Raw genomic sequence first — 16,371 nt, 5'->3', positions numbered from 1 at the left:
AGAGTATCAGTAAATGCAAAGCGAGAGCCAGGCAGACACAGAAGAATCAGCTGCTGAAGCCAAGGTGGGAGGCGGCATTTAATTATACTAGGGTTTGCTAGGCTTGGGGCGTTGGTGGGCTGAAGTGTTGATGTGAGTTTGGCACAGTGGGAGTAATGCAGAGAAATAAGACTTCAAATGGGCGTTTTGTTTTGAGGGAGAATTTGGGATTTTTGGACACCCTTTTCTGAGCTGGTCTGCAAAAGAACTAGAACAAGGATGATGAGGGGATGGAGGAAGAAGTGGAGTGCAGGTGAACCCAAACCATTTTTCTCACCCCTCTGGCACTGTCTCCAGAAGCTGTATTACACTTTTACCATAACGCCTGCCCATCAGTGGGAGCATGTTAGTCTCGCTGTCAGGACTGGAACTAGGTCCAGGGAGAAGCATCAACATGAGTCAGGCCTTTAAGGAAATCCCAAGAGGTGCAGAAAATAATGCAGTGTTTTTTTTCACCCCTCAAGTCAAACTTTTAGTTCTTGTCTCTTGTTTGCACAGTGAACCCATTTTCTTTGTTATCTCCTAAACAAAGCTAAGGTTTTTACATAGTACCAGAGCTTTTAGGAGAGGCATATAGAGGCCATGCAAAATTTCCCAAGACTTAGGTGATTGTTAGTGACGCTCGCTGTGTTTTCTCCCTAGGGAAAGGGATGTTTGCTATATTCCCATCTTTTGCAATAGCTCTAATACATCACAGCAGCTTGTGGTGATGCTGACAAATAGTAAAAATGTACAGCTCGGTTTGCCCTGAACCTTTTATTTGCACAACAAGCAAAAGCAAGCCAGTTTGGGTTGCATCAATCCCTCTTCCCTATGTTTATACCTCCAGTACTGCCTCATGCCCTCTGTCTTCTACCCACCCACCGCAAGGCCACAGCTCTTGCGGTGTTCATAACCTGTTTGACTGGCAAGCTCAGTGAGAGCTGTTGCGCATATCAGACCCGAGTCTGGACTGGATGGCCAAAATGGGCAGCCTGCCTGTTCAGACAGACCGTCTGATCACTGCCTGGTTGCTGTACGCCAGCCAGCCACTGCCAGTTGCCTGCTGGGCATGCCAGAAGTCTGTGAGCTGGCCAAGGGCTGCGGCTGCAGTGGCCAGTGGATGTGCTAGCCTGGGGCTGGCTGAAGTGGTACTGCATGCCAGTAAGGCTATTGCCCTAGCAGAATTAGGAGGAGAGGGTGCAGGCAAAATTTAGGAGAAAAGAGAGAAACTCTGCACACAGTACTTGTATGCCTCTTTAATTGCTCAATATTTGTGAGTGTTTTGTAGCTAATCCTACTGTGATCATGTAAATTTGAATGTCCCTTGGGAACTCTTTCTTCTTGAAAGAGATACAAATGACTTAATAGCCAAATATTCATGGCTAACTCTCCTACGTTAGTGTTTCAAAATCAAATGTCATCTCTCACTAGGAATGTACAATATTTTCAAAATGCAAATTTGAAATGTTACTATAATGAGTATAATTAAACTTATTACTTGTGCATTCCCTGTGGTTTTTAACATGCTCATCAGTGCCCTGTGAGCACTCTCACGGCTGTTTGTGACATTTTAATGGCAATTCTCACCAAAGCCGTTGCAACTTTTTGGCTCTCTCTTCTTTTCTGTTAAAGGCAGCTGTTTAAGATATACTTGGTTTTGTTAAGGAAGAAATGATGAAAAATGACTCCAGTACTAATGTGTGTCTTATAGCCACCTGTGCCACTGAAGTGATCTGTACTCAGCCAGCAACAAAAACTGTGATAGCAGCTGTCTTTACCAAAACCAAAACCCACGAGTTTTGAGAAAAGAGGAAAGGCAGTGGTGGCAGTAAAGAGAGTTGTTCTATTTGTATTTTTGCATGTGTCAGAGTAGTGTGGCATTAGACAGTGAAGACAGCAAGGAGGAAGGGTTGAAGGACATTGGGGAAGGTGTAGATGTCAGTACTGACCATGCTGAAGTTGATCAGAAACTCTTTCAGGATGGATGCTCATACCGAAGTGCTTCATCCATCTCTTTTAGGTGCATTGATTCATACTTCTGCGATTGCCACCCCATACCCCCATCATCTATAAACAGAGTTGCAAAATGCCCTTCAAAAAACACGTGAAAGAAGACTAAGACGACTTCCTTTTGCATTATCTCTTATGAGGCTCGTACTACCTGTGATACGTACAGGAGAGGAGAGGCTGCATTTCCTTGGTGCCATGGCTCTGTAGACATAGCTCACAAAGGGAAGTGGTACCCAGATCTGGCACCTGAAGACTCAGAGAGGCAGGAGCATCCTTGGAGCTGGCTGCTGCTCCTGCAGTGAAATGCTGCCAGAGCCCAGGCAGCCAGGGCTCAGGGAAAGCCTCGGGGGAGAGTCATAGCTGCAAGCTGGAAGTTCATTTCGTTGAGGTAAAGGCCAGCTGAGGACCTCACGTGACTTTGGCTGCTTCTTCCCTTTCAGCCAAAACAGGCAGTTTGCAGGCAGTGCAAGTCCCTGCATCCAGCTGTACAGCTGAAGAGAGGTGATGAACCATCAGTTTTCTGGCTATGAGAAAAATTAATTTCTCCAAGTAGAAGAAATTGGGCATAAGGGCTGAAAAGATCTGTTTGAGAAGGAAAGACTTATGGATGGTGTATAGCAAACCCCAGAAAAGATTACATCTACTGCTGGGACTGGGACTTTGTGTCTAAAGATCCCTGAAAGAGGCCTGGGTATGATGCAAAAAAAAAAATAAATAGATGTGCTCCTTGTCACAGTCTTTTCTCTTTTGCCTTTTATTTTCCTACATTAAAAAATTCGTCTGTCAAAATCCATGGGATCCTAGGGATGTTTGATGTAAATACTTTGGTGGTTCATGTCAGAGAACATAGTAACATAAATGTGGTGGTTCGTGTGAGAGGATATAGTGTCTGTGTAATTATCTTTTATGGTTAGTTAGTGTGTTGACACCACCAGTTTGTTTCATTTGTTTCTAGAAAAAAAGGTGAAAATCCTAGAATATGAGGGTTTTTAGAGGAGCAAACTGAATATCCTGAAACTTGCTGAACTTGGATTTGATCTGTGTTTTAAGCCATATTGAATAGCTGGCTTATGCATGGTAGCGTTCTCCGGGTGCTTTTTGGGACTGAATAATTTGGAGAGGCCCAGATTGTTCCTGTTAAGTTGAAACATAAGAGTATAAGAGATAAGAAGAAAAATAATTTTTTTTTAAAAAAAAAAAGGTGTTCCTTGACACCTGGTTTCACCTGCTAGGCTAGACATTGGAGTCCACCCAGGAAATCACAAGTGACATTTACAGAGAAAAAAGACAAAGTATTTACCCAGCCAGAGTCAAATATAATATGGAGCTACTCACACCCATGGCTGGTTTTGAAGAAACAGCTGGCTGCAGCCTATGTTCAGCTACATTAAAAAAAATAATAATGAAAGAATCTGTGTCCCGCTATAGTAACTGGCACTGTGCACTCAATTTTTTATTTCTCTTTTCTTCTTACTCTGTTCCCAAATTGCTAATTAGAGTCAACAAATTGGCTGTAGAATACAACAAGGCATTATGCAGTCTGCCAAAAGGAGTGGCTGGCACCCGTACAAATTGGGTTATGATGTGTTTGAAGACTTAATGTTGAAAAAAGCTTTCAATATTCTCTTTATCCTCACTGTCCTCCTCCTGAAGTGACTCACTTCCAAAGGCAGCAACATATTGCTCCCTTGCTATTAGAGGTCTGGTTAACAGAAATGAGGTTCCCCATGAAGAAATATGGTCCTCTACCAATTAAGTTTCATCGTGCTAAGTAACCCGTAAGTGCAGACCCCAAGTGATGGGTAATTTGGACATAACCCAGCTGAAGTGTTGTGGTAATGGTTGCAGTAGTTTGGCTCGGCAAGCAGAGGAGCCTTGAATGTGAGACTTCTGTAGCTCCGAAGCAGCATGTGTAGACCTACCACAATCCTATGGCACTGCACAACATATGCATGCGCGTTGTGCTCTGTGGCTGTATGCTCCCTCCTTATGCCATGTAGTGTACGTATGGGCGTCTGAAAAAGACTATCTGGAGTGAAGGTGGGTATTCCAATCCTTTTCTGTACTGTCTGGCCCGATATGACAGTGTCTGTGCCTTGCTGTCCTCATATTCTCTTGTATGGACCAATGGCGTACAGTGGCTGATTTGTTCTGAATTTGCATGTTAATATGAAGGTTAAATCAAAGCCCTGATGTTAGTTTTCCAAGTATGTTTTTGCTGGTACGGTGGCAGATGTATTTGGCTGTCAGGGATATACAGCAATTTGTGCATCTACTTTCTAATAGAATCGAAGACTGTTATGAAAGCTTTTACCCAAAATAACATGCTACAGATAGATTCAAAGGTGACACTGGATCTGAGGGTGATATCAGGGGAGGAAGCAATTCTCTTTTCTTCTGCAATCTCTCCTACTTTATAGAGATTTCAATTAGCCCAGGTTTCAATAGCTTTCAATAAACCCAAACTTGGAGTGATTATCTTGTTTATAAAACACAGGGAATACAACTAAAAGCATTCAGCTAGGCTGACCTGACTCCTGCTACTGTGATATGTCAATAAATGTGGAACATTTTTGATCATACTGGCCAAAAATACTTCTAACAGATTTTGCCCTGTTGATAATTGCACTCTTGAGCTGTGATGGTCTTTTCTGAATGAGGCAGCATGAGAAACCGTGAAGAAGCCTGTAGGTGTGGGCACGTAGGTATCTGTGTCGACTCAAATCCTCCGAGAATAAAGCCAGTGTTTGGGCCACGGGGAGTGCAGGCTTGCACAAAGGGATTTGTATGGCAGGAGTTGGCTGAGATATAGGATATGTGTTTGTGGCTCGTTGGCTGTAAATGTGAATGTCTTATTTCTCTGATACACTTCTGAGCAAAGCAGTGTAGCTCTTGTAGTAGAAGCAGTGCTAAATAGGCTTAATGCAGATGATCGCTTTTCAAGATTTGCATCTGTCGTCATGTATTCGGTTGTTTATAATTCTTCCTGTATATCTTCACAAAACAATCTGCAAAATCCTTGGCTAGAGGCTGTTTTCAAGTTCAGACATGCTGCTTGTCTAGTGGATTGGGAAGAGGATTGCGTGCATTGTCACACTGCCTTATTTGGCCCTTTGATCTCCCTCACAGTTCTTCATGCCTAAAGACTTTGAGAGTGTTGGCTTCCTTCTCTCTTCAACATAAGTATTTAATCTAAAATATTTAATTTGAACAAAATGCAGATATGAAAACAGAGCTGTAGGACAAATGTTTAATGCCTCAGAAGGGGAGACAGGTCAACTTGAGTCGAAAACACAGAATTTAGAGTCAAGATATCTGAATTCCTTTCTCAACATGCTAGATTTCCAAAGTAACTAGAAGCGAGTCTTTTTGTGCCTCAGTTTTTAGCTGTAAAATGGATTTAAAGGATATTTATCCATTTCTTTTATTTACTTGTTGAGATTTTAGTTGGCTTCCTGTCAAAGATCTAAATTGCTTTAGGATAATGGCATTATTGTCAATGAGCTAGCAAGTTTTAAATAACTGTGACACATGGTGCATACTTAGTGATTGTAAAGAGTAGTAAAACTCCATATAAAAATGAAGCATGAAATAGGATATATGTAAAATAGTTTTATTAACTGCTTCACCTACTGTAGAATTATGGCACTTTGTCCCTTAAAGAGTTAATCTGTCAAAAAATTAGGAGTTGGATCATAGATTGTATCACAGTATTTGGTAGTTGGCTCTGACCTGAAAAAGACTTCTGTTACTATTTATTAAAGAAGTTCTTGGTTTTAACTCTGTTTCCAGACTTTTTGCAGAAAATCTCTTTTCACTACCTGCGATTTTATTTTAGGTATACTCAGTAAATAATCCCATTTTTGCAGCTTGCGGAGTATTTACTATCATCTCAGGTCTTCTTATTTAACTAACATTGTACATGGATTAGATGTATAAACCCCAAATATTTTCAAGCAGCAGTACTAACCTGTCATTGTTCAGGGTATGATTCATCCTAGGAGTCAAATTTCCGTGAATGTAGATCCTTTTATTATTTTCCTTAATATGCTGAAAGGAAGTAGATACTCTTAATACTTTATATTGCTACAACCTCTTACTTTTCGGGTCTGGGAGAGAAGTACAACTTTTTTCTTCTGTCTTGAAACTCAAGTCAGGTTGGGGTTTTTTTCTGGTTCTTATTTGGATTCCCTCCTTTCCTGTTGTTTCAACACCTGGGATCTCTACCTCTTTTCAAAAATGAACTTCTGAAGAAAATGAGGATGAGTATTTTTTTAATGAAAGTTCATCATAAACAAAAGTTGAGGGTAAACACCCACCAGTAGTCAGTATACATTTTTTTGTTTCATATCTAGAAGAGATAATTGTTTTTTTCATTCCACTTTCTGTTACACAATTACCAGATTTAATGTATCCATCTGACTCCATGTAGACTAATCTGTCTTCTTGGAGACTAATCTGTTCTGTGTCTCAATTATATGATACTTTTAATGTTTTTCTGGGTCCGAAATAATTTGTAACTTATTTTGGTTGAAAATACGTTGGCACTATCCATAACACCATCCTTAAAAAATGGTCATTAAATTATTTTCCCATGGGTATGTATGTAATAGAAATTTCTTTAGCACCTGCACTGTCTTTGTAAGAGGGCAAATACAGAATTGCACACGCTATGTGATAATATTTTAGCATTATATGTAATAGGCTTTTTCATATCCCTGGATCTGCTGGACAAGGACTGGTGATTTGTTGTAGTCTGACCTCCTAAAAGAATGTCAGCACGTTAGCGGAGCAGCACATACACTGAGGACATTCTTAATGCATGGCCTTCTGCCTGCCCCAGTACTCTCCAAATTTGTCTTCAGCAGTGCACGTGAATCATTTATCTCACCTTCATGTTTTCCTAAGGAAAACAAAGAACAGAGAAAAAAAGAATGGTGAGAAAAAGGAGCAGGGGCAGCCTGAGAGTTACCTAGAGCCCTCTGACAAAAGTGCTGTGTATGTGCAGAGAGAAAGAACATTTAAATTTGTTCTTTAAGGCATCCACCTTAGATGCACAGAAGGATAGTCAGACACCTCTCCGTCTCCTATCCTCTCTGGCTCAGCAGCCGTTTGGCAGCCTGCACCACGAGCTGTAGTGGCAGCCAGCAGTTCACAGTACAGCCAACCTGCTCAGCTGGGAATCCTAATAGCTCACTTTGCTTCCCCAAAATGCTGTCAAGTTTCTCTTCTTTATGGCAGAAGTTCTGCTTAAGAAGAGACCTACGTTCCTGCCCCTTTGGTGAGAGGTGAGGGTAAGTGATGTCTCAGAAATGGCAAACAGCTTCTGCTGGCCCCGTCTCTCCCTGTGGTCACTGTATAGAAGAGGGATGCCTGAGTGAAGATGCCTCCTCTTACTGCAATGAGACCTTCTCTGCCACTGTCAGGTGAGGCTAAAAGAGTGTTTGTATGCAGCAGGTCTGCACTAATTCCCTTTATTCACTTGAGACCTAAGCAGCACGGCTGGAAAAACGTTAGATAGAACTTGGTTTCCTTATTCTTGAAAAGTTGCCTCTGTAGGTTTGCCTTAACCAGACATGAAGAGCTTTGGTAGTGATACCTCATGCAATTAAAGCAGGAAGAGGCATCTTGGTCAAGTAACATCCATCCTTTCGCTACCATATTTTTATCCCAGTCTAACAGGAACTCGAAAATCCTCAGCATGTGTTTCTTCTGTGAGCGAAGTAGAGGGCTCTTCTCAAATGCGCGTTGTGGATGTAGCTGAGAAGGGCTGTGACATTTGCAGTCCGCTCACTGCCAGCAATTGAAAGCCAGCACTAAGGACCCATTGCAGGCTATCATCTCCATGTGCACGGCCAGGTAGCTTTGCAGCTCTTCCTCTTTTCAGCCCTCCTGTTCATACACTGTTTCTTCTAGTTCCTTCCATTTTTCTTGATTGCTCTTGATCAAGCTTGCTGATATCATACACACATCTTATCACAACTGGGTGGCCCTATGAAGATACCCCCTGCCTTGTGCAGAGAACAAGCTTGCCCTGGAGAAGGCAGGACAATTGCGTGGCTTTGAAGCTTTCTGTTTGTTAGAGAAGTGAATCCTCCTCTGGACAGCAGATCAGTTTTACCCAAGAGCTCTGAGTAGGACCAGTTTTGAGAAACAGCTGTATTTCTCTGACAGTCTGGCTAATCTGTGCTTGCAGGATTGTTTGGTATTATTGTGATACAAGTATTTACAAAAATAGGGGGGTGGGTTTTTTTTCTATTTTTCATTATTCAAATAGCTGAAAATCAATATGAAAAGTACATTTGTATGTGTGCCCAGATGTAGAGCCCCCATTAGTGAGGCCAGCTGGGATTAAAGTCTCATTTGTATAATTTGTAAAGGCTTTGGAATTTTTCCTACTGTTTTCAGCCATAAGCTGGAATTTAGCTTTTGTCAGACTGCTGGACAGCTTGCACAATAAAGCTTCCAACTAAAAATACTTCCTCTGCAACAGGGAAAACTCCACCATTTTAAATGCAGCGACTGTGAAGTTGTTTTGAAAAAGCAAGTTATTAAAAGAGAAAAAAAAATAGCATGCCCTGTGTGTTTTAAAGGCTTAATCAAAGAGAGCTCCACTCATAAGTAGCACAACATACAGAAGGCTCATTTTCTGCAAAAGCAGAAATAGAATGGTAAGGAATTTGTGAGGCACACAGGCTGTGCTCCGGATGCTCACTTGCACGCAGCAGTAGAGAGTACCGTTGCCCAGCATTGGAGACCCTCGCTCAGTCCTTATTTGGCCTTGGTCCGTGCTGGGAAGAGCTGCTGACGTGTAGTGGTTGACTGAGCCGACCTTCTGCGGCGGGCCAGCTATTCTCCACCTAGCCCATTTCCCACTGTAATTCAAGGAAATGTCCTTGCTTGAACTGCTGGATAAACAGCTGAACCATATCCAGGGAGTTTGCTGCCTGGGGAGCACAGCATCGCTCTGTCTCACTCCTCCTTCGCCCACCACAGGTGGGTGGGTGGCAAGGACGCACATTCCTTACGCCTGGCTAGAGACCGGCCCGGGATGTGGATTTGGAGGTGCTGTGGTCCCGTGGGATAACAGGGCAGTGCCTCGCACTGAACGATGTGTTTCCTAAGCTGCTGTCTGTCTTGTGGAGTCACAAAGCTACAAATAGGTGCCCTCTTCGGAAGGGGTGCTGGAGCCACTGACTGCACAGCCCCCGGGAGAAAACAGCCCAGCCTGCTTCAGCAGAAGTTGGGCTTGCGGGGTGAGATAAACAGTACAAAAGATAGGAACCAAAATGGCATCTCTTCTCTCCCCAGCAAAGTTTTCAGGTTTTTGGCTTTTTTGAATTATTTTTCTCTTTCCCCCGCCCCCCCTTTCTTTTTTAAATAATCTTGAAATGAGCCCAGCTTTCTCTCTGACTGTACGTCGTGATGACTCTTCTCATCTTTGCTGGCATTTCACAGCTGTTTTTTCACAGCTTTCTCGCAATATAAGAACGGAAACAGACCTTAAAGCAGAGGATTGTTGTCTTTTTGGTGTTTTTGAGCTCTATAATAAAAGCCCTGAGTATCTTTCTAATCAGGATTACAGAATTAATTTGCACAGTTTATCCTCTGGTATTTTTTTCTGACGGAACGGAGTTTGTATCTCTTTGTGAAAATTTTTATGCTTCATCAATCTTAGTTTTTTGTTGTTCAGCTGTTTTTCGAGAATCTCTGGATTAAAAATGAAGTTTGCAGAAAGAAAAGCCTTCACTTAGGTAATTGGAATAACTAATCAAAGTGGCTTTATGTTCTGTTGTTTCATTTGTTATCTGCTGTGGTAATGGAAAACATTTCTCATGTGGGTGGATGGTGCATTTCTTCATAGCCATTTATGTTCAGTTGTATTTTGACTGTAAATACTTTCGTTTCATTAACATGAACACAAAGCTCAATGACCAAATGTTCCTGAGAGTGTTTTGATGTTGCTCTCTGCATTCTGAAGTTTATTTACATGAGGTTCCTGTATGAATTTTCCTTCACTTCAGTGGGCAGGTGCAAAGGATAAATTCATAGTAAAAGCACAGCAGGAAATGAATGTCTCTCCAATTCAGAATTTATTAATATCTCTTGCTGTTGTTGTTTCTTAAGAAAAGCAGTGGGATGTATTCATTTTGAGGTACTGTCAGTGTGGATTTTTGCTCTTTCTGCCCGTCTTCTTTCAGAAATCTGAAATAAAAATTAAATTGATGTATTGTAGCAACTAGAAACAAATATGACAGTAAAAGACAATATATCCATGTTCGGTGTAACCGTAATAACTTGCTTTGATTCATGCTTATTTGTATTTTGCTTCAGCATGTTGTATACATGTGAGTGTCATAAATTTACTGATGATGCAGTATAGATTAATTCTTATGATTTGCCTGAAAAACTATCTAGTACCAGATGACCAGGATATGGAATTTCTTTCCTTTGAAAAATACTGAGATACCGAAAATGTATTTTACTGCAAATTAAGATAGGGGAAAAAAAAAAATTGCGTGAAATTAAATTTCTAGGGAAAAAGGGATTCAGAAAAAGTGAACTATTTCCTTTTACTTAGGGGGGAAAGATTGTTTCAGTGGTAATACTTTTATTTGTATAATTATGGTTTTTATGTCATAAAGTAAATCCTACAGGTCATATAAAAATGTCATAAATGTATCTTGTAATTTAAAATATCCTCTTGAAAAGCACTTTGAAGTGAATATGTGGAATGTTCCATTTTGGCAATATCCGAGTGTTTCAGCTTTTACAGAGGCGTTTGGACTTGGACTTGTTTCGATTTGGTTCCAAATATCCAATGGCTGCTTATTTAATTTTCATCTGGGTTGACAGGTTGTATTAATCAGCTGTGTACAGATAAGCATTTTAGTGAAAGGCTTAAGAGGAAAATATTTGGCAGTGTGGTGGGGAAGTGCATTGAACGAAACACCTAGAAGGGCTGATAAAAGAAGGGGACGAGTTCTTGGGCTCCATTTACAGCACCGGTGATGCGGACTACAGACCACTGCTGGCCACTGAATTACCCGTGGTGGCTGCCTTGTTATACACCCACCGGGAAATGGAAGTGGGAGTAAAGTGAAGAGAGATGGGCTTTTTGTGCAGATGGAGTGGAAGTGGTACAGATCTGACCGTAAGGCTTCTTGTGAATGACAGGCTTCATGGTTTTCTTATCCAGGAGAGTTATTTTCTGCTTGGTAAGAAGGTATAACAGCTGAGTGCCCAGATTTCTCCCATGGAAGTGACATTTTAGCCCATTGCTGTATCTGCCAGCTAGTGAGGAGATACACTTTTAAACCTCATTGTAGTTGTCAGTGTAAAGAGAAGGTGGAGTGAAAATACCCTTGGCTTAGTTTGACAGGATCTTTCTTTTTGAAGAGTTAGCAATTTCTACCCTGTGAGTCTCAGCAAGACTTTGACAGATGTGCGACTCACAGCATTGTGTAGCGCAGACTCTGTATCAGTACAGCATATCTGGTGGGATCTCATCCGTAGGGTCTGCGCTGTGGTAAGCCATATCCTGGCAATTACATTTGGCTTTCTTGAAAGAGTACTGGTAAGGCCTCAAATTACTGGTTCTGGGATCTGTATTTAAACAATGGTATAGACCACTTGGGTGTTTTTCTCCTTGTCCCAGGAAAAAAAATAGCGGGAATGTCAGATGGCTAGAAAACACGATCTGGGGTGAAACAGGATTCTTTAGCCTTAAAAAAAAAAAAAGAAAAAAAGAAAAGAACAAACAAGTAGTCTTGTTTAAACAGAAACAAGGAAGATTCAGCTTAAATGTTAAGAAAACCTTTCAACATTAGGGTAGGAAAACACCAGAGTGGATGGCTGGGGGAGCTCTGCAGCATCGGCAGTCATTAAGAACAGACTAGCTGTATATCTCCTGGGAGTGGTCTAGGTATTGCTCATCATCTGTGGGGCAAGTGATCCCATTTCTTTCATGGCCTAAGGCTCTGCCAAAGTGGCTTGAAAGCAGCCATAACCTGTACTGCAAGCTCCCCTGCAATGCAGCCTTTTGAACTTTTAGGTTCAGAAGTCAGCTCTGAGTAAATAAGCATCAGTCAACTGACACTCACTTTACAGAGCAAAAATGGAGAAAGAATATTTGCTAATGGCTGTAAGACATGGCAAATATTCTTGTAAACATGTTGTTATGGCAAAAGCTTATTAGCTCTTGCTGAGATACTGTCAGGAACTGTATTGGATATGGCTTCTCACAACTTTTACTGCTGGTAGCTGCCTGAAGAGAGGTTCTGCCCCTTCTCAGGTCATTGCTTTAACTGCTGTTAACTCTCCACAGTTCTGATCTCACCCCTGGTGTTTATAGTCAGCTAAATTACAGTGGAGCACTGGCTTTGAAATCCCTTTTCTTTTTAAAAATTGACTTTTATAACTGCTGCAAAATCTGTATTTTCACCTGAGTTACCCTAAAACGCAGTATGCTTCCTGGGGGCAGCAGGTCGGGTTAATATGCCAAACAGGCATTCATTCATGAGCCAGGGGTTCTTGACATACAGCCTCACAGGGAAAATACAGGGAAAAATAGCTCAGTTAAATGCTGACATGTTCTACTCTTATGTGTGTTTTCCTACTGGAGGATCAAACCATAACTCCAGTTATGCCCAGTACTGTCTCAGTGTTTTCCTCACCTACTGCAGGACACGTACCCTCTGTGGGGAACAGACCTGAAAATGGTCCTTGCCAAACTCGCACTGACAGCCTTCATTCACAAACCAGAATGATGGCTTTGTGCCCGAGTTAAGCCAGAAGACTTTTTTAGCCTGACCATTTTCGTATGAGAAGCTTGGAATGATGTGCAAAAACCACTGAACCTGACCTGTGTCCAACCAGCATTTGTTCAGATCTTATCCTTTGCAGAAATCTTAAAAGGGAGGTGTCTTGTTGCAGTAAGCCTCTGTGAAAGGAACCTCTTTCATCCTGGGGAAATGTAATTGGAAGACTGTAAAACCCAGCGAAAACCCAAATAGCTTCATAAGTATGTTCAGTATGCAGATGAGTGCCAAAAAGGAAGGAGGATGTGGTGATGGAGGAGTGTGCACATGGTGCTGGGCAAGTGAAAATCTATTGTTAGATGGCAGCATGGGTGGGGATAAATGGCAAAAGGGTGTAAATCTGAACTGAAGGTGTTATGTCAGGTCTGGCGTTTCTCAGGGAGAGTTTGAGGGCATAAATACCCTGACTGGGTTACAGGTGGTATATAGCCGAGTTTACAGGTGTGTTGACCTCAGGTCTAGACCTCTTGTATCTCATGGGCTTGATTTTTGGCAGAACTTGTCAGTTCTGGAAAATCACAATATACCACTGAGCAAACCCGATCCATACCCACCATGTTTTTTGTCACTGCATATGGCTAATGTTTAAGCATTGCATGTAATGTCTGTCCGCAAATATGCACAAACATTTATCTGCAGACTAGATGTGATCTCCAAGGAATGTTGCTTTGCTAGTATAGGGATTACAAATTGCAACTAAACTTTCTTTTATTTTTCTTTTTTTTTAAATAAAGCATGGGTTAAGTCTGTTATTTTCTTGAGAGGGGCACCTGTATCTTCTCCGTTCTTGTTTTCAAAAAGGCTGTTAGGGGCAGATGTTTTACTCCTGATTTTTATGTACTGATTACTGTCCAATAATTGAACTATATGTTTAAAGATCAGCAATCTCGTGGTTTATTTTAATGTAGCTTAGATGATCAAGCTACCACTGGGAGCATGGTTCACAAACCTATGACACAGAGAAATGTCTGTGAATTGGAGAAAGAGTTTTTAGTGGATTTTGCATAGCACATATCTAAGATACTTTTTGTTTGTTATCAGGCTTTGAAAAGTTGCCCAGTAGAGGGAAATGTGATTCTACGTGAACTTTAACTTCATTTTGAAACCAGGACATTACCTGCTGGTTTTCCTCAGCCATTCTACAATGCCTGTATTTTCACTAAAGCTGTTTTCCAGTTTTGCATGCCAGTGTTACGTAGGTTTACTGCAGCATCCCATGTCAGGGCACACATGGGGCATCCCGGGAAATAGAAGGTAAACATCAAAGTGAAGAAAGGCGATGCATCTCTATGTGGCACGTAGCTGCAGACTTTATCATCAGAGGGCTTTGAGGAGGCTGAAAGTACGCCTAGATTTAGGTAAGGTATAGCAAAATTTATGGAAGATGAGTCCAGCAATGAGTGTCTTTTGAAGGTGGTCTGTTGTAATGTCAAATGCGGAGTCCTGAGATGTCAAGTGCAGAGCATGCCAAAGGCAGGGTCACTCCACACTTTCATCTGCCCTGTCATCTCTTCCCTAGCATCTGCCAATGGCCAGAGGCAGAGTGAGAGGCCGGGTGAACCTTTTATTTGAACTAGTATGGCTTGTGATCTTATTTTTATGAGCCAGCAATCACTTATGGTGGCCTGCTGCATAAGGCAGCAAGTGATTCCTGCGCTTTGGCACATGCTGCAGTGAGCAATCCTTGACATCTCCCTTTGGAAAGTCACTGAGGCTTGGTTTAGAGGGCACAGTTGGTAGCTGCTTTAGTACTTCCCTCAATGATCAGGATTAGGTGAACTTGTTACAAGTTTTGATCTTCCTTCCATTCCGAAAGTAAATCTAGGTTTTCTGTATAAAAGCTATTCTGTCTCCCTCCCACGTCTGACTTCTTGGCTGCTGATTTCAAAGGTAAAGGAGACAAAGTAAGCAAATTTCAGGGCTGCACGTACAGCTGTCTTTTGTACACAAAAAAAAATTTTTTAATTTTTTTTTCCTCTGTGCTAACTTTATTTTATTATTTTTTGCATGTTGCTCCATGTTGGAATTTACAAGCCCAAACTGGGGCAGTGAATTTCTCAGTGAGTGGTTGGGAGGATGCGTAATTTTAGGAAATACCTTATCTAGTACAAATGCTGTTGGTTGAGCTCCCTGAGGGATTAACATACTGTAGACTGCAGTGCAACTACCGGGCCAGGTTCATTTCTGCTGGCACAGGGAAGTGATGATTTCACTGTGAGGGACACGGACAGTTGTTTTGTTCCACTTGTGGGAAAGACAGGTGATGTTTTCGCTGAGTTGGACAGTTTTCATTCTGGGGTAGATGCTTTGACTTGAGACCATCTCTCTGCTGTTAGGTGGATTTTGCCGACGGCCGAGCGTCGCGTTCACGGTGCCCCACTGCAGCCTTTCCTGGGACGCACCTGCACGGGTCAGCATGCCGTGCATTCACCTGTCGCGGTGTAACCCGGGTGCAGCCCTCTGCTGCGGACAACAGCTGTTGATGTGCAGGTGAAGTTTGTGACTCTGGTTTTGGAGTCAGATTGAGGTGCCAGAAGAGTTTACTGGCTTGGCTGTTGCCACAAAGCTATGGAAGATGCTGTAAGAAAGGAGTGGAAAGCTGGAAGGGAGTCTACCATTTCCAGTGCAAGTCAACAACAAGGAAATTCCAAGTGATTATGTATTCTCTCTGGCATTTAGATAATGTAAGTTCAGATTTCTAGAAGCACTTCATGACTTACAGAAACTAGACTGCAGCTCAGTAAGTAACAAGTTCTTCTTGTGGGGGAAAACTTCTCACAAAGCTCATGGGAAAAATAGAAAAATGTTGTTATAAAATGCTTCCTTGTAGTTCGATTTGCATTATGAGTAGAGACTAAGGTCACAAACATGAAGTTGGTACTGCCTTTTAGAGAAAATTTATTGCAGAAGCTTCATACTGCCTTTACACCAAGTAAAACCTCACAACTTTTTAGAAGGAAAAAAATTCAAGCCGTAAATCAGTCACTAAACAAACTCCTCTGTATTGAGTAGTGAATACTTGTCAACATGCCTGAGTGGCATCTTTCATATGATCTTGTGATCATCACTAATAATGAGAGAGATGGTTCATGTCTCCGCCTCCAGCTGGTGTGCTTTTTTTTTTGAAGGAGAAGGCTAAAAATTGAGTATTTGGGTGCTGCAGGTGAGAAGTGTACTGAAAACCACTTGTGAAGATTTTAATGGGCTTACCCATTGCTCTTACGGTGCTACTTGATTAAGGTAAACACCTTGCTGCACTAAAAAAACGACAGGGGCTTTATAATACTCATTCAAGTTTTAATGTTATTACACCAAAAGTGTCTGCCTAGCTTTCACACTTTCTAGTAAGGCAGAATTTTAAAATCACAGTATTCCCCTCTGCCAAAAGCACATCAAAATGCAATTCAGCTCCATGACAATACTATATAACATAAATAATGTCCTTAGTGTTTAAGGCTATTTAGCAATAAAGACATAGCAGTCTTTATGGCACAGAAAGAGATAAATAGTTTCAACCATT

General features: G+C 41.6%; 1 protein-coding gene across 1 annotated transcript in view; it reads left to right on the top strand.

Moving 5' to 3' along the window:
• The window catches only part of MYRIP (myosin VIIA and Rab interacting protein), a 97,932-nt gene that overhangs the window by 31,128 nt on the left and 50,433 nt on the right, over positions 1-16,371 (top strand). The gene's annotated exons all lie outside the window — the stretch shown is intronic.

The sequence above is a fragment of the Cariama cristata genome, unplaced genomic scaffold, assembly GCF_000690535.1.
Source record: "Cariama cristata isolate BGI_N322 unplaced genomic scaffold, ASM69053v1 scaffold5978, whole genome shotgun sequence".
Lineage (NCBI taxonomy): Eukaryota > Metazoa > Chordata > Aves > Cariamiformes > Cariamidae > Cariama > Cariama cristata.
This window is presented reverse-complemented; position numbering and strand designations above follow the sequence as displayed.